We start from the raw sequence: 24076 nt of genomic DNA on the forward strand, positions 1-24076 counted from the left end.
TTCATGGTTTTGAACAAAGGTCAGTGAAAGTTAAAACTGAGGAGCAGCTTCCTATTGATTCCTGGGCGTTTTCATGAACCCTGCAATCGCAGAAGTGAATGTTTCTGGGGAAATTTGGCCTGCAGAGTCATAAAACGACTTCTAAGAGTTCCCTCTTTTTTTAATCAACCAAATTAACACCTCAGGCTGTAGTATCTGGGACTGAGTCACTGGACGAGGGCAAGTGAATTCAGGGAAACCATTAATCACGATAAAGATTGATAGGCAAAGAGGCATATGGTAAAGAATGTGGCATTTTGTCTGACCAGCTACAAGAAAGCAGGTCTTCTCTTGCCTTTGACATTGACCCTAGTAAGCTGCAGTTGCCTTTGGAGTTGCTGCTGCTGATGACCTGTCTTCCCCCAGGAAGCCAGCACACGATCAACTTTCTACACTAAGCCCCAGCACATTAATCAGAGATCTGTTTTCACTATTTGTGCTGCTTTTCCCTGGGGGGAGGCCATCCTGAAACAGTGTCCTGATTCCATCCTTAATAAGCTGCATGAGCTCAAGCAAATTATTTAACCTCTCTCCGCTTCCACCAACCCACAAAGCAAGAGGAGGTAGCACCTGCTCCACTTGGAAAGCAGAGCTTCTCCATCCTAGCTGCCTGGTAGAAGCCCCAGAAGACTGTTGTTTCCAAATGTCAATGCCTGGGCCCACACCAAGTAATTACATCAATGTCTCTGGGGGTGGGGCCTGGGGAAAAATATTTTTTGGAAGTAGCCACACTAGGGACTACTGTCCTGGAGGAGTCAATTAGACAGGCTTGTGAAAAGTGCCTTGATGCCTATAAATCACTACACAAGTCAGAATTTTTATCTTTTACTCCCATTAAACTGACCCTCATGGAATGTGGGCTGTGTATCCTAGAGGACCCTGTTCTAGAGAAGACAAAGGAACCTAAAACTTGATCTTTGCCATTGGGAATTTACCAAACTAGCAACTCACCAGATAGTAAAGATGTGTGTTATCTTGTAATTGTGTATTATGAAGGGTAACACAGTCAGGTCATGGTTGAGGGCTTATGCCTGGTCATTATCATTGTACCTCTCTGCTTATCTGCACATCAGTAGACAGAGCATCCAGAAGGTCCTCAGGACAAAGGCCATGTCTTATCTACCTGGTACCCCAACAGTAGGCACGGTCCCCTGCACTGGGAATGAATAAAGTCTTGGTGGGACCTGAAAGGGGAAGAGAGGGAGGGTCACTTCTGCTCGGGAAGATGGGCCAAGGCTTCATAGAGAGACTGACATTTCCAGTGGGCCTTCCGTGGATGGTTGGGACTTTTACAGAGAAGCAGGCATGGCGGGCTGGGGAAGGCATGACTGGGATAAAGGAAGAGCAAAGGTCCTGGGGTGCATGATATGTCCAGAGAGTGGCAAGCAGGCCCAGCAACAAGAAGACAAGGAACGTGTGAGTAACAGGAAGTAGGATCATGAAGGCTCCCGAAGGCCCCGCAGAGCAGCTGGAACCATGTTCTCTAGTCTGGAGAGCAAGAGTTGCCTGGAAGCTCTGAGCAACTGTGACAGTGTCATCAAGAGTCATGGAGAATGGCAGAGGCCACGGTGGTGAAGGGGGACTGGAAGGCAGGGAGACCCAGTAGCACATAAAGGAGTGGTGGATCTGAAAGCAGGTGGCGGGAGGCCCAGAGTGTGGCGGGGAAGGGGGCGGTAGGTAGGGGTGGCAGGGCTCAGCCAAGGGTAGAGAAGGATATCCAGGGGTGGGACAGGTAGTGAACAAGCAGGAGTCACGGTTTGTATCAAAAAGCAAACCACACGTCAGTGCTGAGGATGCGAAGATGGATCAGAAGGTCCTCTGGGCTTAGTCCTGCTACAGAGAGGGAAAGTCAAACCTTATGAAGAAAACGGAGTCCTCTGGGGTACAGACCATGACTAGGTGGACCATATACGGTCCAGCTGACCATGCAAACACAGAACACCCTCATCATGCATTTAATCGTTTTATCTTCTTCTTATTGAGAAGGTCAGGATACTGGCCATTTTCCCAAGCAATATTAGGAACACATTTTTAAAAAAGGAGTCCACAGGCAAATCAGAGTAGCAAGTTGTGTGAAGCTAATCTAATAATTGCCCCTGGACCTTGGCTCGGAGAACCCCACCCAGCGTCTGGTTGAGCAAGAGGCTCACTCGGAACCTGGCGTGGAGACTCCCGCGACATCCCATTCCAGGGCCGTGGGGCCTGGGCAGCAGCGCCACACAGCATATGGCTTCTGGTTCCTCTAGGCTTTCAGCCACCACAAAATTTGTTTGTTTTTCCCCAAAGGAGAGTGCTGCCTGGAAGCCAAAAAAGGAGAATGCTTCCTCTTTCTTAGCCCAGCTTCTTAGATAGCTGTGCTGTGACGACCAGTTCTCTCTGACTTCCTCTTCCAAACCCCTCTCCTTCCTGTCCGTAGAATTTTCAGAACTCTCACAGCTCTGTAAGTATTACCAGAAGCTTTTGCAAGACCACTTGGTGATACAGTCTGTGCTCTATAGAACTGTCTCCACACTCAGTGACTCATCTGCCCTTGAAGGACACGGGGGTGAAATGTACAAACAGGAATGGAGAGTTCCAGGGCACTCTCGCTTGAATTGTGATGCAGGCTTGTGAATGCACAACAGTAAAAGGAGATTGGTATTTGTGGGGGCGAGACAGTGGGAGAGGTTTGAAAGGGCGATGAAGCTTTAAGGCCAATAGACAAGTAATGATTTTGCCCTCAAAGAGAAACTAGTAATTTTTTTCAGATCTATCTTCTTTAGGCTATAAACCTCATGAGCACCACGAGGGGTTATGGCACCATCGTAGTTCATTTTTATCCCGTAAAGTACTGACCGATACATAGTAGGTGCTCAATAAATGTTTATTGAATGAATGAACAAATGAATAAAGGTAGAACAGAGTCATAAGAGCATTGAAAAATAAGCCATTTAAAAATATACATTAATGTATGAAGAGATAACTACATTTATACATATTAACAGTATTCCTCTCTGGGGAGAAGAATTAGAGATTATTCTAATTGTTTTCCTTTTATAATTTTCTGTGATGGTTTCTATAATCGGCTCTTGTGTTTGTGTAATAGAAATGTTTTAAAGTAAAGATTCAAAATTTTAAAGGTCTGGAAGGGGAGATACAAAATGTAAAGCAGTTTTGTGTTGGGCATGGAATTATAAAGTTTCCTTTTGTTCACTTTCTGAAGTTCTGTTGCTTTTATCATTTGAAATATTTTAATAAGTGTCTTAGTTCAGGCTGCTATGACAAAATGCTGTAGACTGGGTGGTTTATTGGTGTGCTAAGTCGCTTCAGTCGTGTCCGACCCTGTGCGACCCTACGGACTGTAGCCCACCAGTCTCCTCTGTCCGTGGCATTCTCCAGGCAAGAATACTGCAGTGGTTTTCCATTTCCTTCCCCAGGGGATCTTCCTGGGCAGAAATTCATTTCTCACAGTTAGGATGCTGGCAGATTCAGCACTGGTTTAGGCCACTCCCTGGTTCATAGGTAGTGTGTCCTCTTGTGTTGTCAAATGGAAAAAGGGATGAGGGTCTCCCTGGGGTCTCTTTTATAAGGATACTGATCCCGTTCATGACCTAAGCACCTCCCAAAGGCCCCACCTTCTAACACCACCTCACTGGGGAGTTAGGATTTCAACACAGGATTTTCAGGGGATACAGACATTCAGTCCATGCACCAGCTTAGCGAGTCCTCCTGGTAGGAGCAGCACGTTGTGCTGTAAGGGCTGGGATCCCAGCCTTCACTAACCACAAAGAAAATACCAATTTTAAGAGGAGAAGTAGGTGAAGAACTGAGCTTCATTATGGCATATCTTTTAATTGGTTAAAAAAATCACATTAATGGAGATTTTATTTTTTAAATCCCCCTTGGGGGACTTCCCTGAGAGTTCTAGTGGTCAAGACTTCATCTTCCAATGCAGGAGGTGCGGGTTTGATCCCTGGTCAGAGAGCTAAGATCCTACATGCCTCATGGCCAAAAAAACAAAACACAGAACAGAAGCAATATTATAACAAATTCAATAAAAACTTTAAGATGGGGGAAAATCCCCCTTGGGAATTTTTAAGTCCCGCATCACATTCACCAGAAGCTAAGTTGGTCCAGCATGTTTTCTTTATTCTCTCTTATCAGAGGCTGTGTTTTCTGACTTTCTGTTCATGGTTAAGGATATTTTTTTCATTGATTAAGATGAGACATGGATTTCTTATGCTTCTTTCAAATGGAAAATTAGAAGTTGGTTATTTGTGCATATTTTTCAAATGCACAGATAGGAAAATGAGAGCACAAAGTATGATTGTTGTATGAATTCTATGATGAACTATGCAGGTTGGTGACCCTATGACACTTTACAGATGAATGAGGAGTTTTGTCTAATGGGTTGATTTATAATCTGGTCCACAAACACTGTGAGCTAATACCTGCTTTGGTTGAGGTGGAACTGGTGAACAGAACCATGTGAAGGAGCAGGTGCAGGAGTAGGCACTCCAGGTTCTATCAGCACCACCAGGTTGGGAAATAAACCAGAAAGTTGTCTTGGTGCAAAGCTGTCAGCAAGGGCTAAGGATGGAAGAGTTCCCAAATGAACACCATGATGTAGGATGTAATGGAGTGGATGACAGCAGAGTATGTGTGTGTGTGTGTGTGTGTGTGTAGGCTGTTTGAATATATTTTGGGGAATTAGCTTATTTTTGGCGTATAACAGATTTGAATGGTAATTATACCAATCCAAAGGAGGAAATTAAAATGTGAGAATACTAAAGCACCTTATGAAAGGAACCGGAAAACATTTGTCTTCTTTTAAGACAGAAGATTCTCATACACACGCAATGCCAAACAGAAAGTGGGTGTGGCTTCTCTCCAGAAACAGCCCATGCAAACTTTAAAAAGGCTTCGCTTCATTTTTGGCCTCCACTGGGTAGGGCGCAGAGCAGAGTAGGCCATGGGTTCAGTTCAGTTCAGTTCAGTCTCTCAGTCATGTCCCACTCTTTGCGACCCCATGAATTGCAGCACGCCCGGCCTCCCTGTCCATCACCAGCTCCCGGAGTTTACTCAAACTCATATCCATCGAGTCGGTGATGCCATCCAGCCATCTCATCCTCTGTTGTCCCCTTCTCCTTCTGCCCCCAATCCCTCCCTGCATCAGCGTCTTTTCCAATAAGTCAACTCTTCGCATGAGGTGGCCAAAGTACTGGAGTTTCAGCTTCAGCATCAGTCCTTCCAATGAACACCTAGGACTGATCTCCTTTAGGATGGACTGGTTGGATCTCCTTGCAGTCCAAGGGACTCTCAAGTGTCTTCTCCAACACCACAGTTCAAAAGCATCAATTTTTCAGCACTCAGCTTTCTTCATAGTCAAATTCTCACATCCACACATGACCACTGGAAAAACCATAGCCTTCACCAGACGGACCTTTGTTGGCAAAGTAATGTCTCTGCTTTTTAATATGCTATCTAGGTTGGTCGTAACTTTCCTTGCAAGGAATAAGTGTCTTTTAATTTCATGGCTGCAGTCACCATCTGCAGTGATTTTGAAGCCCCCAAAAATAAAGTCTGACACTGTTTCCACTGTCTCCCCATTTATTTCCCATGAGGTGATGGGACCAGATGCCATGATCTTAGTTTTCTGAATGTTAAACTTTAAGCCAACTTTTTCACTCTCCTCTTTCACTTTCATCAAGAGGCTTTTCAGTTCCTCTTCACTTTCTGCCATAAAGGTGGTGTCATCTGCATATCTGAGGTTATTGATATTTCTCCCGGCAATCTTGACTCCAGCTTGTGCTTCTTCCAGCCCAGCGTTTCTCATGATGTACTCTGCATATAAGTTAAATAAGCAGGGTGACAATATACAGCCTTGACGTACTCCTTTTCCTATTTGGAACCAGTCTGTTGTTCCATGTCCAGTTCTAACTGTTGCTTCCTGACCTGCATATAGGTTTCTCAAGAGGCAGGTCAGGTGGTCTGGTATTCCCATCTCTTTCAGAATTTTCCACAGTTTATTGTGATCCACACAGTCAAAGGCTTTGGTGTAGTCAATAAAGCAGAAATAGATGCTTTTCTGGAACTCTTGCTTTTTCGATGATCCAGTGGATATTGGCAGTTTGATCTCTGGTTCCTCTGCCTTTTCTAAAACCAACTTGAACATCTGGAAGTTCACGGTTCACGTATTGCTGAAGCCTGGCTTGGAGAATTTTGAGCATTACTTTACTAGTATGTGAGATGAGTACAATTATGCGGTGCATAATGGGAGCTTTCTGATTGGCCGGCTGAGCAGAGATACAGGCAATTTTCCTGATGCAGATGACTGTCATACTAGTGCTATTTGCAGACACTCATCTCCCTTCTTGGCAGGAGAAAACCTGGGGTGGTGTGGTGAGGGGAAGGTAGAGAAAAGCCCAGGGTGAGTGGTGAGTGGTTAGAATAGAGGAGAAGCTATTATTCCATCCAAACAGAACTGCTGTGGAAATGTTGGGCTAGGACAAGAGGCAGGTATTGTGAGACAGAAAGAGACCTTTTGCTTGCACTGATTATGTGGTGTTCAGTTACGTGACTTTGGTTGTCTAAAGCCTGTCTGTGCTCACCAGCTACTTCATTCTTTCTTTCTCATCTCCATCATTCAACAGCCACATCCTATCAGCCATGCCATTTTAATTCCCAGCTTTCTTTTCATGGGGTCTGGATATCACTGTGGTTTTAGCTATTTGACAGATATATTGCTTTTTTGAGATATTCAGAAACTGTCTAAAGTCATGGGAGGTTGAACAGTGGACACATCACGACCCTGATTTCCCTCGTCTTGGTTCTACTCAGTTACTCCTTTTCTCTCTGTGTTACTCAGAATCCCAAGAAATGCATTACTATCTACTTAGAATTTATAAAATACAACTGCTGCTGCTTTTATTTGTTCTCTATTCTCACAGTGACCTAGCAGATGGAAGAATAGGGGATAGACTTCCCTGGTGGTCCAGTGGCTAAGGCTCTGTGCTCCCAATGCGGGGGGCTCAGGTTCAATCCCTGGTTGGGGAACTAGATCCTACAGGCTGCAACTAAAGACCCTGTGCTGCCTCAACTAAGAATGGTAAAGCCAAATATATATATATATATATATACACACACACACACATATGTATATATATAAAGAATAATGGAAAGTGGCCATAATTGCCCTTAGATCAGATGTCTTAGAACATTTTTAACATTAAATGTGAATTCAAAAATACTATTTGAGCAAATGAGCATCAAAGCTATTTAAAAAATTCTGAGAATGGAGAAAGAATGCCTTCTACTGAAGGTATAAAAAAGTTAGACTTGGAATAAAAGGTAGTAGTGCCTTTAAAGGCAGTGAGAGTAACTATGGTATGTTGATTCTGAAAGACTCAGTTTATGTAGACCAAGAGCAGAGGGAAGAGCTCTGCAAAAATAAATACTGAAATCCCTCTTACACCGTGATCCTCTCAAAGTCTGAAGTCAAAATATTGATATATTCCATGAATTTTCTTTCTCAGTTGTGAAAGGATCAGTATTGTGTTTTAGAAATGCATACTCTGGGGAAAATTATTTAGAACATTTTAAAGGTTCAGGTCTACATCAAAGGTCAAGAAGTGACTCACCAGTCTTGCCTCTCTACAGTTTAGTCTGCTCAGTGAAAACAATAAATGGCAGAGTTCTGAATGTTCATGTCTCGACCCTAGAAAAATTCACAGGAGCAGCAATCCATGTGAACTTGTCTTCAATCCCTTTTGTACCCGAATCTTTGGTAAATTGCAAAAGGCAATGCTAGCTATAAATGCATTAACCACACACCTCACTTCAGGACACCTGTTTCATCTTTCTTGTATTGGACGACACCCAGTCATTTCTTGCCGGGACGTTTGTTCACCCCAGGCATACAAAGATGGTTCCTGCGACCACCGTCACTACTCCATGTGGTATTCCTGATTGATACTGTGCTGGGTGAAGCTGAGGGCCTAGCTTTTATTCTGGTCAAGAGTTTGGGTGGCAAAGATTGAATGTGGTCCAGAAAGGAGTAAAATCTTATGTGTCAGAAAGATTAGGTTGTCTTTAAAGGACACTGTTGCTGTTGCAGGTTCTTTCAAGAATTTCAAAACATGCTCTTTGTTTTGATGGAAAATGTATGAAATTTTAAAACATCCATTTCCTGAGAGCTTTCTGAATGGTTGAGGAAATATGGATGATTCACAGAGCATTTTAAAGTAGTGATGCTGGGCAACATGATTATAATGATTAAAGATGAAAATGGAGAATGTATGTGCTTTGGATAAATCCTTTTATAAAAGGGAGTTGTTTTTTCTCATAATTTTTATTGACTTAAATTCTACTAACCAGAGGACACATCTTATGTTCTTATCCATAGAATTTGTGCTTTGTCATAGTATTCAATATGAATATATCTCATAAAACTACATTATATGACTATCAAAACCTTAGGTAATTTTGTCTTATATGCCATTTACTAAGTTTTTCAATCACATCTCCAATCTAAGAGGGTTGGCAAACTATGGCTAGTGGGCCTAATCCAGCCCACTCATGTTTTTAAATAATTTTTTTTTTTTTGGAATACAGCCAACCTTATATGTTTACATGCTGTCCATGACTGTTTTCACAGTACAATGGTAGAGTTGAATAGTTTTATCAGAGGATGGTGTGGCCCACAAAGCCAATCTGATCCTTCCATTAAAAGTTAGCTGGCTTCTGACCTAAATTATTAAAATTTTACAAGACTATAAATATGTACGTGGTCTTTGTATATATATATAAAATATATGCACATATAGATATCTTTATGTTGTTATATATGCATATATACACATGTATGCATATACAGACATAGATGCATAAATATGTATATAAACATATATAGATACACATATGTATACTGGGTTTACATGTATATATGTGTATACATGTACATATGTTCAAAATTTTTTCTTTCTGGTTTTATTGAGATATGATTGACATCTAACACTGTATAAATTTATGATGTACACAGTAATGATTTGACTTACATACATCATGAAATGATTACAAGTTTAGTGAACATTCATCATCTCATATAGATACAAAATTAAATTAAAAAAAAAAAACATTTTTCCCTCAGGATGAGAACTTGGGATTTCCTGCCTTAACTTTCATATATAAAGTGCAGCACTGTTAATTGTATTTATCATGGTGTATCTTATATCTAGAAGTTTGTACCCCCTTTTTAAAATTAATTTATTTTTTATTGAAGGATAATTGCTTTACAGAATTTTGCTGTTTTCTGTCAAACCTCAACATGAATCAGCCATGGGTATAGATATATCCCCTCCCTTTTGAAACTCCTTCCCGTCTCCCTCCCCATCCCACCCCCCTAGGTTAATACAGAGCCCCTGTTTGAGTTTGCTGAGCCATACAGCAAATTCCCGTTGGCTGTCTATTTTACATATGGTGATGTGAGTCTCCATGTTCCTCTTTCCATAAAAAAGAGAAGCACCCTCCCCTCCCCTCTCCCCATGTCCATAATTCTGTTCTCTATGTCTGTTTCTCCATTAAGTTTGTACCTCTTTACCCCCTTCATCCAATTCCCCTACCCCTGCCCACCTGCACATGCTCCAAATGAACTGAATTCTAGGTGAGCCATCACTAGGGAATATCCTTAATTATATTTGAAAAAATCGAGGTCAGCCCCTTTCCTGAATGTGTTGTACTGGTTCTCCTCTACAAAAATGGTAAACAGTGCCCAGTGCAGGTATAGAAAGCATGTTCTTTGTCTCTTTGACTCCTGGGTCTGTCTCTGGCATCGGCACGGCCACGAGGGTGTTTAGGGCCAGCCTTTCTTTGCTGCTGGCGCAGGAGGCACGCGCTGCCAGGACTTCAGTGCGGCCGGCTCAGCGCCAGGTTCCGGGGTGATGCCTGCTGTTCCCCCGAGACGGACTCAGAGCTCTACAAAGAACAGAGAAGAAAAGAGCGCGGGAAGAAACCAAAGGTTGGCTGTATTTAAAACAAATAATGTAGCCCAACGTTTTTGCTAGGTAATTTTAATTTGAGGGGAAAAGTGTGGTATTTATTGTCGAGTCAAAGCCCCTCAACCCAGATATTCATTCATTTAATTATTCATTTAATAAATGGCTCATGGGGCATTTACTCTGTGTCAGGCACACTGGGTATGAGGAGGCAGCCCTTCCCGCGAGGACCAGACAGTCCAGTGCGGGAGAGAGACGCGTGAACATTTATACTGGGGAGCCACGAGTGAGGCACACGTGGGCAGCGCAGGGTGCTATGGAGCCCACAGGAAGGACACCTAACTAGTCTTGTAGCCTCTGGGAGTCAGGAAAGGGCTTCTAGAGGAAGCAACCTCTAATCAAAAGTAAAGTGAAAGTGGAAGTTAGCTCAGCAAAAAGACACTGGTAAGAACCTTCTCTGCGTGACTAGAGTGGGGAGAAACCATAGTGTTTGGGTTATACAGATGGCTGGGAGGCTGGGCCTGAAGACAGAGGGGTGTGGAGGTGAGGGGTGGGGTGAGAGGTTTCGAAGTTCCCTTAGAGCTGGAAGTCTGAGCCAGGCAGCCAACCTTCTCTCCCCACCATGCCGGTCACTGTCCCCAAGGATCCCTGATCAGCCTTCATCAGGTCTCCTAGATCAAATAGGAGGGTGGGATGGTCTGATTCAGGGCTATGTGCAGCCATACTGGAACCTGAAGCAAGCATGTGTGTGTGTATGGGTACATAAATGGTTGTGTGTGTATATGTGTATATATATATATATATATGCATACATAGATGTGTGTGTGTGTACTCAGTCGCTTCAGTCCTGTCCTACTCTTTGCGGCACTATGGACTGTAGCCCTCCAGGCTCCTCCATCCATGGGTGTCTCCAGGCAAGAATACTGGAGTGGGTTACTAAGCGGATCTTCCTGACCCAGTGATTAAACTCGCATCTCCTGAATCCGCCTGCAGTGCAGGAGACCCCAGTTCGATTCCTGGGTCGGAAAGATCCTCATGAGAAGGAATGGCTATCCACTCCAGTATTCTTCAGCTTCCCTGGTGGCTCAGCTGGTAAAAAATCTGCCCACAATGTGGGAGACCTGGGTTCAATCCCTGGGTTGGGAAGATCCCCTGGAGAAGGAAACAGCTACCCATTCCAGTATTCTGGCTTGGAGAATTCCATGGACAGAGGAGCCTGGCATACTACAGTCCATGGGGTCACAAACAGTTAACATGACTGAGGGGCTTTCATTCCTGCATTGCAGGCAGATTCTTTACCATTGAGCCACCAGGCAAGCCCGTATGTGTGTGTGTGTGTGTGTGTGTGTGTGTGTGTATTAGATATGTGTGTGTGTGTGTATTAGATATGTGTGTGTGTGCACCCTTATATACTCTTACCCCAAAATGCTCTATAGGTTGAATCAAGTGGAAGAAGTAATACAAGTTCTACAGTCAAAAAAAACATGACTACATATAAAGTTCCACAGTGCTCAGTCTGGTCACAGGCCACTGTCAATCATCATAAACCGCCTTGCCTGGGCAAACTTGGGCTGATTAGCATTCCCATTGCACAATAATACGGATCACTAAACAAGCATCAGCAGATAGCCTGTCTCTATCTACATTTTTTATATTTGTTCATTTGGATTTTTTTGCCCATAATTTAATCTATACATGAAACTAGAACAATAGGTAAGCTTAGGTAGTGAAAGGTCCTATAAAAAATAGTAAGGAGTTTGGACTTTGTCCTGAGGCCATAAAGAATCACTGAAAGATTTTAAGTAAAGGAATAAAGGGGTTAGATTTTTTTATTTAGAAATCTCAGCCTAGCTGCAGGTTTGAAGGTAGATTTGGGATATTAGGTCTGCCATAGAAATCCACTAAAAGTATCAATTAAGGAGATTGTTATTAACTTTATAAAAATAGTCCACAATATAAAATCCCTGTGACTGAGGACTACCTATATAAATATATAGTGATTTGTATAGATGTCTGAAGGTAAATATTTGATTATGCACAACTTTTCAAAAACACACTCCTGTTTTTTTTACAAGTGATCGTTTGTTTTGTTGAGATTCTCAAAGAATTACTTGAGTAAGTTGATGAACATATCATAGTGCATAAATTGCCCAAGAAATAGTTTTAAATCCAAAATTCAAGAAAGCAAACAGATTGAGGAAGTTAAGAAAAAAATCAAAGGAAATAATGAGGCATTTGGCAGTTTCAGAGTAAAGGCTAATTTGCATCTGAAAATCTTTGTCTAATGCTGTTTCCTTCACCTGTAGTACCCTCCTGCCACCCGCAAATCAAGCTCTGCTCCTGAGAATTTTCTGATTGCTCCAAAGCATTCAATCTTCCATCCCTCTTTGGATCATTTAGTAGTGTACCTAAAAATGGAATGTGCATGAACGTCACCTAGCAGATTTATTAAAACAGAGTTTGAGAGTCAGTACATCTAGGGTGAAGTGAAAGTCACTCAGCCATGTCTAACTCTTTGCAACCCCATGGACTGTACAGTCCATGGAGTTCTCCAGGCCAGAATACTGGAGTGGGTATCTTTTCCTTTCTCCAGGGGATCTTCCCAACCCAGGTCTCCTGCATTGCAGGCAGATTCTTTACCAACTGAACCATAAAGGAAACCCGAACATCTAGGGTGGGGCCCAAGAATATAGATTTCCAACAAATGCCCAGGTGATGCTGCTGACTGGAGGCCACACTTTGGGAACCAATGCTCTAGGATAGTGCTTTTTTCTCTTTAATGTGCATACAAGTCATTGGGGTCTTGTTCAAACGCAACGCCTAAATCAACATCAGTGGTTCTCAACAAGGCATGAGTTTAGTCCCAGAGAACATTTGGCCGTGTTTGAACACATTATTGTTTTTTTAAAAAAGAATGGTGATGGAGACAGGGGTGTAGATCTAGTGAATACAGCCCCAAAGATGTTTCTAAATATCCAATGATGCAGAGGACAGCCCCCCACAACAAAGAATTATCTAACCCAAAACATCACTGTTGTGAAACCCTAATCTAAACCATACAATTTAGATACCATCTTAGACCATTTTCTATTGTCTCTTGCAACTGTAAGGAATGCAGTTTCTTCAGGGCAAATACCGTGACTAATATAAAAATTCTGAGGCTACCCTTAGGGGCAAACACCAGCTCCCACCACACCCCACTGCCAGATGCCTAACACAGTGCTTATACAACATGGCGGCACACAAGAAAAGCTTTTTTTAACTAACTATTCAGGATTATTTAAACTAGTGGTTCTCTGCTAGATGCTGTATGTTAGAATCACCTGGGGGAGAGGGCAGTCCTTAAAGCACAAATGCCCACCTCCCTCCACAAAAATTAATTGTGCTGTGCTTTTTGGGAGTTTTATAAGCTCCACAGGGAAGTCCAAAGAGTAGCCAACTTTGAAAACCATGGGAATTCAACCTTGCTAGTGATCCCGCAATTGGAACAGTAAGAGTAAGAAGGGACATTTGTTGCCTCTTGAGCATATATATGATTGCGGCTGAAGAATACCTTTTACTCCAAAACCAGTTAGATCTGAAAAATGTCACTAATTTAGTAAACATTTGTTGTGTACCACCTGGAGTTGTGCATTATGCTGTGTGCTAGAGACACAGAGTTAGCAAGTTTGAGGGCTCTGCCTTACAGGGACCTCACGGTACAACAGCGAAGTAAACTCCCTACAATAGAGTAAGTGCTAGAACAGAAGCTTGTGCCCCTGCAACGTGTCGGGGTGACACGGGGATGCTTCCCAAGGGAGGAAGTGGCTTGCTCTTCCCTGGAGCACTGAGGGAAAGACTTCCCAGAGGAGGCAACCTCCAGGGTGGGTATTGAAAGTAAGTGGCATTGTCTGGGAATGTCAAGGTATCAGCGTGGTTGGACTGCCCATGTTAAAGGAAACAGGAAAAGTGATGGGGAAGAGGGAAAAGATGTACAGAGCTGGGGGGTCCATAGGGCCACGTCATGAAGGACGTAATGCTCAGGATTTGAACTGTAGGGACAAGGGGAGCCAAGGATGGTATTTTAAACAGAAGTGGGAGGTGAGCCCACTGCGGTCATGCCATCCTCGTCACACTTGGGAGCTGTAACTGGACTGAGCAGAGGGTGCCTGGTGTGTTGTCATCTGTGTGAGCAGTGTCCCCTGGGTTGTGCGATGCTTTGGCCCTGCAGCCATTCCCGGGCTTGCTTAGCTCATTCTCCTTGGGCAGAGTCTAGAGGATGACAAACCGTACAAAGGCGTGGGTTAGGCTTTAGGGATTGCCAGCTGCCCAGACCAGGCCTGGCTGACCAGAGCCCTCCCTTCCCGTGGTTGCCTGCCTTTCCATGGGCTGCGTCCCCTTTGCCCAACCCTCTTTGTCACTGCCAACATAGGGGGTCCTGCCGAACGGTTCTTCTCCGGAACTGTTCTCCTCCGTCTTCATGGACTCATTTGGACTTTCACTTTGCCTCTTCAGCAGATTCTGCTGCTGGGGCCCTGGCCTTCTCAGTGGCCACAATCAATGCCAGAGAAGGTCTCTGTGCATGTCCAGGCTGAACATCACTTCAGAGGGAAGACAAACAGTGGAGCTGAGAGGCTGGATAAGGCTGGGATCCTGCTCTCCAGCACAGCCCTCATAATAAAAAGAAGAGGTGATCCAGAAAGGGTGGCCAAAAGCCTGCATATTCACAGAGAGCTTTGGCCTAATTCTCAGCTCTTTTATACAAATCACAAACTTTCTATTAAAACCGAGCTGTTAATTAAAGAACACTTGAAGTAGCATCCTATACCTAAAAAATTCAGCCAAAAAATAATGGTAAGACCCATTGCTGATGAAATTATGGTGAAATTAATTTGTTTATATACTTGGAGGTATTGTACATTTATATAATCCTTCAGAAAAGCAATTTTGCAAAACAATTTAAGAACCATTAAGATACTCATAACCTTTAATGCATTATTGATAGAAACAAAACTCTAAATGCCCAAAGATGCTTACTGAAGCATTGTCTGTAACATCAAATAACTAAAAGCAAACTACTCAATGATAAAACATCCTCTTTTAAATTACATATCAACAAAATTAAATATTATGACCTCTCGCAAAGACTAAGAATTAAGTAAAAGCAAAATGTTTTAATCATCTAGAATTATATTCAACTATAATAGACAGTCTAACCACAGTGACTCAAATAGAGTTTATTTTTCTCATAAACTGAGAAGTCCAGTTTCAGTGTTGCTTCAAAACCAACATCTCTGTGAGTCCCCTGAGTTTTTCTTCTTGGTCACAAAATGGCTGTCAAAGCTCTAGCCATCGTGTCTTTGACAGATGTAAAAAGAAGGGGTAAGGGAATTCCATTTTATGATGAAAGCGAGAATGTTCCCAGAACTCCCAACAGGAATTTCCTATGTCTCTTTGGCCAAATTTGGTTCACAGGTCACCCCCTAACTGTAAAGGAAAGTGAGGAACAGGATGATCACAATTGGTTACCAAACTTGATTCATCACCTGGGACCAGGCACATTGCCATTTAGAGGCAAGATCAGGGTTTTATTAACAAGAAAGAAGCGGGAAATGAGTATTTAGGAACAAAGTGACAGTGTCTTCCTCAAAATCAAATAATATGAACCTTTTCATGACAGTTGTGTAAAACTATGTGTGTATTCAAGCAAGAGTTGATCAGGAAGAAAGATGTAAAAGGAAAAATATATTCACGTATAGGATTATGCATGTTTTTCCTAAATTCTCTGTAACACTATCAATAAAGCATTTCTAAAAAAAAGCAGTGCTTTGGTATAGAGTCAAAACACAAAGAAAATGACTCCCAAAATGCAGTGGCCTTGTTTATGTATGCTCACTCTTCACCAAAAATTGGTTTCAGCTCTCATGATGATTCCTCATCAGGTGGATATTCTTGTCAAACTGAAAATGATACATTACATGAGTAATCACATTTGCCTTCCAGATCTTCTGTTTGCAGTTGTACTCTGTTATCCTCAAGCCCTCCATTTGCAAATGTCCTGTTCTCTGAGCAAGTAGGTGGTCAAACTCTTAGCATCTGTCTTGTTCTTGCATGTCAGAAGTATGTATGTGAGGCTGCAGATCGGATTTACTGAAGGTGAAGCAAGTTTGGGGGAGTGTTGCAGGCAGAAGCCTGCTGCTGATCTCTGGCCAAGGGTTTTAAAGGGAAATTCCTGCTTTGGTTGAGGGTTTGGCTAAGTGGCCTCTAGGATTTCTTCCAACTCAGAGTCCTCAATTGTCTGAGCTGAAGTTGCTGTTACTTGTCTAAATAGAAATTCCAGATGGTTAATCTCCCTCAGGTATCTAAGGATGGTTATAAAAATCAATTTGACAATTTCTAGTCTTATTAAAAAAACCTGAGACATAGTTTGCCAAGTCTACGGGAAAACAGAAGCAGTTCAGGGGCTCAGGGTATGACCTAATAAATATGAAGTAGAAGTGGGGGGAAACGCACAGTGAGGCTGTTGAAGTTTGCCTCTGTGCCTGACTGCTCACTCCTGACAGTCGCTCCGCCTTCTCTCGAGGTGGTCCCCTTAGGCTCCCCCTCCCTGCAGCCCTCCACTGGGGGGGTCCCCACCCATCTATTTTATGTGGTTTCTATTTCACATACCCAGCAGAACTTCCTACTTCCTATCCTTTCAGGATCTTTCTTCTTCACGACACCTCGTGGACGTGATAACAATGAGTTCTCCATTTCAGGTGCCCCACATGCGTTCAGGTAGTGAACTGTCTTCCAGAGATGTGACAGTCTCAGATTCGCTCTGCCCACAGATAAACCAAAGAGGTGGGAGGAAGCATTAACAGTTCTTTACCATCTGACTTCCCAGCCTTCCTAGTCCTAAACCTCTGACCGCTATCTGCCATCTGACCTGGCTCTATTGCAGGCTTTTAAAATAAAGGCTGTCACCTAGATCCATTTGTTTCTTTGGTTCACAGAACATTGAACGTTTGAAACACTGTCTTTGTTGAAAATTTGTGAGGTTTCACATCCAGATTTCAGGCAGCAGTTGAAGAATCAGATCTGGCAACCCTGCCCAGCATTTCTCCTGGCTCGGCTCTCCGTAGAGTTGAGCAGAGGCTGCCTTTCTTAGACAGGATAAAGCTCTCTAGGGCACAGTCTCCACCATCTCCCACAAAGGCCGGGGAATTTGTGGTCACGTATCGACTCTTACCTTCCTGCTTCCCTCATTTGCCTGACCTTCCTGGCTCTAGAATTCATTTGAGTTTGTAACCCTGCTTTAAAGATTGCAGACAGTGCTCACTTTGAATGGTTATGCAGGACCCTAAATATGACTGTGTAAGCTGAAATCATACAAAGTTATCTTAATAATCAATAGGAAAATGAACGTTGTTCCATAAACTAAAAATGTTTGTCAAAACATTAAAAACTCTCTTACTGCCAGTTATAAGGAGGAAAATGAAAACATTGTAAAACTAATATTTATTTAGTCGAGTGTAATTTAAACATTAGAAATATTGAGGATTAAAGTGTTTTTATTTCTTTGTGAGAAACATCAAAAGTAGTTTAAACTGTGCTTGACTTCTGTATAATGTACAGTATGGAGCAAGCATCTTCTGTACCTTGGCAAATTGTCATATTCCTTTCTAAATATGCGTCAGCTTCCAGCATTTTGTCCTTTGTGCTTTCAGTGTCGTAAAATATACGTGAGAGTTTTTTAATGAGGTGTTTTTGCCGGTGTCACTCCTGTTAGGGCATCCTCATCCCCTCCCTCATTGATTCAGTACGTTCTCCTGACCGCAGGTCTAGAGTTTCTCCGGTATTTCAGTGTCAGTATTCTCACAGTTATTATTTCTGTAACTCCCCTTACATTCAGTTGGAATTTCATTTATAATTCACTTATAATTTAATTTATAATTGATAATTTCATTATCACTTTTATCTCTCTATTTGTTGGCCGGTTCCCTCTTTCCATTATCCATTTCAGTGAAATCGTCACATGGTTTTATCACTGAGCGATAAGGAGGCAACAAAACTACGCACTTCGCTGTCTGTGCAGACTGACATGCCTAGTCACGGACCCTGATGGAGATCTGCCGTTTCTGTAAGTGATTTGTGGGCTGAAGGCTCTAAGTGAAGTTGGTATCTGTACCATCACTCATGGTTAATACACTGCAGGAGCTGAAATGGGAACCGTGTAGTTGAGAAACTGGTGTTACTTAATGAAATCATGGAAATGGAAATTCATGCATATTGGAATCGTACAAAGTGAGGACTGCCTGAAATGTCTTTTGCATTTGTGACTCAAGTTAGGAAACCTTTATAAGAACTAGGATTTAGAGTGGACTTTAGAGGTCACCCAGGCCATCTGACTTCCAAAGAAAGGGTCTCCTTCTATAGTGTCCTACCTTGTGACCATTTGGAGAGCCCTTGAGAGGACAAATCATTATCAATTGCTTAAATAACACTTAGTGCAACTTCCCCAGTGGCTCAGAGCTAAAGAATCCTTGGGTCAGGAAGATCCCTTGGGGAAAGAAATGGCAACCTACGCCAGCATCCTTGCTTGGGAAATCCCAAGAGGAACCTGGTGGGCTACAGTCCATGGGGTCGCAAAGTCATTCAGGACTTAGCCACTGAACACACAAAAAAATGCAACCAGTTTTTGGCAAATACTTGTTAACACAACCTTCTGACCACCAGGTGGAGTGCTTGGCTCTCTGTCTTGCCACCCCTCCCCCTCCCTGCCCCCCAACCCTCCCCCACCCCCCACAACCCAGGCCTTGGTGCTAAGGACCAGAGATTTCACCACAAAGGTGAAAGCTTTTTTTGTGTGTGATGGTGAACAAAAAAAGGAGTTGGAACCCTGAGTCCATTTGTGAGCTTTCTCTGTGGAATCCTTCCTTATCCCAGAAATCAGGTATAGCTAGAGGGACACGGGAAGGCCTAGAGTGAGATTAGGCTAGTTCATATAACTCTTCTCTTGACCTGTTGTCTCCAGGATGCTATTTCTTTTTCCCCCTTGATCTTTTGAGCTATAATTTTGTTACGAGTTTGAGTGATGAGGATGCCACTTATTCAGTTTTGGTGAACACATAATCTAAGCAGAAGAACTTTTCATCACTCCAAGTGGCCCAAAACACTTGGATTAAGATTTCGTTATGAATTCCACGGGCCTAAATCCCCAGGGGGGATTCCATGGATAGCCCTCAGATGCTGAATAGTTGTCCCATGGGAACCTAGCTGGGGGACGTGACTGTAACAGCTGTTAAGGTTCCAGAATCCTGGATTTCATCTGTCTTGTGGAAAATTGCCTTGATGCAGTGTGTACCTCCTAGTACACTACCAGGCAAGCTACCCCAGAGGTCACACAACAGAATGGCTCACAGATCAAATTAAAATGCTCAAATGATATGGGTTATTAAGTAAATTTAAAATACACAGGGAGAAGCAAGTGGTAATAGCACAATATATGGTGTAAATGGGATGGAAGGACCTGAATGGCACTTGAATCCTAGGGTGTGCAAAATTCATCTGTTCTTTCTCTCTCTCACACAGTCTTTCTCTCTCCTACACACATCAGCCTTCACCACTGATACTTTGGTTTGTGAAAACTGCCACTGAGGTTAGAGCAAAGGGGTCCACAGGCAAAAAATACCTAGAGCTAGTGATATATACCATCAGAGAAACACAGGAATGGGAACAAGTATGCCCTTCTCGTTAATTTGGTCATTAATTAGCTTACTGAAGAACCATACATTTTATTTGTAGTTCATGGAAAGAGAATGCATAGACAATGATGGCTGACACCAGTGTTGGCCAAATGAAGGCCTTATGAACATTGAGTTTGTGTATTTTGTATCCTGAGTATTTGGAATTTTTTTGTTAGTGCTTCATATGTCTCATGTATATTTATTACTTCATGAATATTAGGATTTTCCTGGCTTATTCATTCTTTTCTATCTACATTTAACAAACTCATGTTCTTCTTACTACCTGTGTTTACTTGGCACATCTTACAAGTTGCATCCATCCTATTTGGTTTTTTCTTCTACAGCATAGCTTTGTCTTCTCAGCAAGGCAACAAATGCACATTGCAAGTCACTTAGAATATTCAGTTCTTCCACTCTAACGTATCATATAGATGTGTTATTATAGTTCATCATTATTATGGTAAACAGTATGGAAATAGCATCTTTTAAACAATTCACCTGTATCAACATGAGTCCATTCAGTCCAGTCTTTTCAGAAGCTCCAGAGCTGTGACTCGCTATTGCCTTCTCCAGACCATGAAGCTACATGAAGCTCTGTACATCCAGACGTCCCATCTTTTCATCTGCTCCATTGTCTTTGCAGTGTCAGGGTTCCTCTTTTGGTGTTGCATTCTTAATTTGTTGATTTATCTTTTGTGCTTCCTTAGCAGAAGCATTGTTTGTGATGTTTGTGTAATTGTCCACCTATTAAAGTTGATTTCATCATATCCTCTGACAGGTCCAGAAGACCATTATCTTTTGAGTGCATTGAGACATAGTCTAAAAAACAGCGTAATACAGTCTGACCACAAATATCATTAATTTTTAGATAAGGCAACCCTTTCATTATGAAAAAATATACAGAAAAAACCAAGACTGAAAATTTTATTTCTGATATAGTATGTTTTGTGAGGTACTTGTCTTATTTTATAAATATTTATATAAGTACAAAAAGAGATATTACCTATACAGTTAACTATATCACAAAAATTAGTTTAAAAAGCAGTAAGTATACCCTGAATAGCATTTAACTACTTTTCTAAGTAGATCAATCAATATATGACATCTTTTATGATGAGTCATTATTGTTTGAGTTTTCTTGACAGCTTATCAGAAGAGCCTTTATAGAAAGTTTTCTGAAACCTTAGGGATCAGTTAGGACAAGTCTCCAAGTGAAAATGTGTTCAATGTTCAGCTGAGAGATCAAGATGTCTTAAGGAGTAATTCACAATGAAACATTAAGCACAATCAAGTTCATTATTTCAGCCCTAGGTAATTAGTTCTTATTTTGTGATCTTGGGTTAAACTCTACTTCATAACTAAAAGAATCCTGAAAATTCTAATTCTGTCCTTGGGTAGAATCTGATAGGTGTCAGATACCATCTGTTTTTGAGATTCTTTGATGCTTCTTCTAAAACTCAATTTCAGAGTTTGTAGCAAGGGCCTTTGGATGAGTGTAAGGGAAAAACAGGAACCATCTGTTGATGACAAGACAGTTTAGGGCTGGTTAGTATATTAATCAACATTATCAGTATGGAGAAGGATAGAATGTTCTATTTAGATGTGATGCTCTGAGTAGTGAAGACATTGACACACCTCCAGGGCTTTCTGATTTATCCCGTGACATGTGTGCTATGGGGCTTCCCTGGTGGCTCAGATGGTAAAGAATCCACCTGCAGTGCAGAAGACCTGGGTTTGATCCCTGGGTTGGGAAGATGCCCTGGAGGAGGGCATGGTGACCCATTTCAGTATTCTCACCTGGAGAATCCCCATGGACAGAGGAGGTTGGTGGGCTACAGTCCGTGGGCTGGCAAAGACCCAGACACGACTAAACAACTAATAGCCTACTAGGCTCCTCTGTCCATGGGGATTCTCCAGGCAAGAATATTGAAGTGGGTAGCCTTTCCCTTCTCCAGGGGATCCTACCGACCCATGGATCGAACCTGGATCACCCACATTGCTGGAGGATTCTTTACCATCTGAGCCACCAGGGAAGCCATGTGTATGCTTCACTTGCTACCAAAGGACAAGGGCACTTGTCCCTGGGGACAAAGTCAGTTTGTTGGCAATTTGGTGTGTCTTTGTTTTGTGAACATTGCTCATCCCAGGCTTTACACCATACAGTCCCTCCACTCCACTTGTAACCCTATAGTTAGCATACTGATGAGACTCAACCTTACCCCCCTTTGCATCTCTTTTGTGTTTTTAAATGATTGGATCAAATATGTGATTTGAACCTTTAAATTTGTTCTGGGAACCTCTCTGTTCTGTGACCTCTAGAATAGTTTATCTGATAATATGTACTTTATACTTCCATTGCATCTTCAAGACAATTTCCCATATGATACCACCCATCAGGCACTCCATCTTTCAACCTCTTTCCACCCTCCCAACTTACAGAATGCTATGAAATATATGTCTTTACCTCCATTTGGCTGATGGGAAACCGAGACTGGCTGAAATGTCAGTCCTATAACTATGGTCCTCCGACCACACTCTTTCCGCCATACCCCAGCTGTCTCGGTGGCCATATCAGTCAGCCTTGACTCCTGCTTGGCCATCCCGGAAACTTCATAAGAAGCCTGTTATGTGGCTCAGATGGTAAAAGCATCTGCCTACAATGCGAGAGACCCAGGTTCGATCCATGGGTCCGGAAGATCCCCTGGAGAAGGAAAGGGCAACCCACTCCAGTACTCTTGCCTGGAAAATCCCATGGACAGAGGAGCCTGGTGGACTGCAGTTCATGGGGTTGCAAAGAGTCGGACACGATTGAGCGACTTCACTTTCACTTTCATAGTCTAAAAAATTCTTCCCTCTGAGTAGAAAACTGCTTCTCTATTACTTTTCCCTGTTAATCCTATTTCTGTCCTTAAAGGAATACCCAGAAGCCCTTCAGATACTTAAAGAAGTTAATATCTTCCTCTCAGCCCCACTCCAGACTACAGTCCCCAGCCACATCTGCTGTCTCTCATCTAATAGTGATGCTCAGGTGACTCTTGGTCATCTTTGGTTTATGGGAAAACTTGATGCCCAACTCTGAGCAGAATGTTCTAGGTAAGACAGGATAAGCACAGAACACACAGTCAAACAACTACATCTCTGGGAAAAAAATTGTCTTTTTGGGCATGTATTTCATTTTGGAGGCAACTATACCATGTTGTTGGTCTTCACCGGCGTCAACTAATCTTAGCACAAATTCCCTGCTTGTTTCAAAAAATACTAATCTACGAGATACAACTGGGGTACCTTAAAAAAAGTGTTCAGTGCTCAAAGTATGTGGAATTCTAATTCAAAGTAAGGCCAATTTCTTTACTTATAAATCCTCGGAGAGGCATTATGACATAGCAGCCAAGAGTGGTTTAAATCCCAGTTCTGTTAGCTGTGCGACCTTGATCAAGTTACTTCACTCTGTCCTTCAGCTTCCCCATAAAGAGACTAGGACAATAAAAATAGTACCTACCATGGAGGATTAAATGAATGAATATACCTGAAGCCTTACAACAATGCCCAACATATAACAAGTGTTAGAGAAGTATAATTAATATCACGCAATGTACACTATGAATCTTCTGATAGAAAATTCCATGGAAAAAGGTTGGACAGTGCTTCCCCCTGTTTTTGTCATGTTGAAATATAATCAAGATTTTCCCCATTCTTTGTTCATGCAATTGAAATCTTGACTTAAATACAGGACTTTATAATCTGTTGTTTAGTCACTAAGTCATGTCTGACTCTTTTTGTAACCACATGGACTGTAGCCCACCAGGCTCCTCTGTCCATGGGGTTTCCCAGGCAAGAATACTGGAATGGATTGCCACTTCCTTCTTCAGAGGCTCTTCCTGACCCAGGGATTGAACCACATCTCCTCCATTGGCAGGCAGACTCTTATATTTTACATGATTTTAGTACATTATTCCAGTCTTTCTACAGCCGTTGAACATTGATTATATCATGAGTTCTATCAATATTAACTACTACTTGCAATCATGGGAAATAAAACAGAACTTTCCCAGAGTGACTTACCTTCTGCCTCAGTCCAGATGTTTCTCTTTCTAGGACCCAGGAACAGTAATTCGATTTATGTTAAGCAGGGACCTTGTGGTCCCAGAATCCCCTACTTCTCCTTCCTTAGTCATCTCTAATGGGAAATGTGTGTGTGTGGTAGTGGTGGGGCTGGGGGGACACAAAGTCTTCTTGTCAATGGCCCTTTCATCACCAGCAGGAGAACATGTCAGGGCTCGGTGTCCTGAGTAACTGCCTTCCTTTCTCAGGTTTATAATCCACTTGGGTTAGTATTTCCTGGGACAATGTGGTCCCGCT

The 24076-nt window shown here is 42.4% G+C and overlaps 1 protein-coding gene and 1 long non-coding RNA gene across 5 annotated transcripts in view; one reads left to right on the forward strand and one right to left on the reverse strand.

The window, feature by feature from the left end:
* Positions 1–24076, forward strand: part of RIPOR2 (RHO family interacting cell polarization regulator 2) — a 206998-nt gene that overhangs the window by 29228 nt on the left and 153694 nt on the right. The window lies entirely within an intron of this gene.
* LOC122697527 overlaps positions 20783–24076 on the reverse strand; it is a 35912-nt gene continuing 32618 nt past the window's right edge. Inside the window, exon 6 of the long non-coding RNA XR_006342080.1 lies at positions 20783–21234. This is a non-coding gene — a long non-coding RNA (uncharacterized LOC122697527). The remainder of the gene's footprint in view (positions 21235–24076) is intronic.

Source organism: Cervus elaphus, chromosome 7 (genome assembly GCF_910594005.1).
Source record: "Cervus elaphus chromosome 7, mCerEla1.1, whole genome shotgun sequence".
NCBI classification, from domain to species: Eukaryota; Metazoa; Chordata; class Mammalia; order Artiodactyla; family Cervidae; genus Cervus; species Cervus elaphus.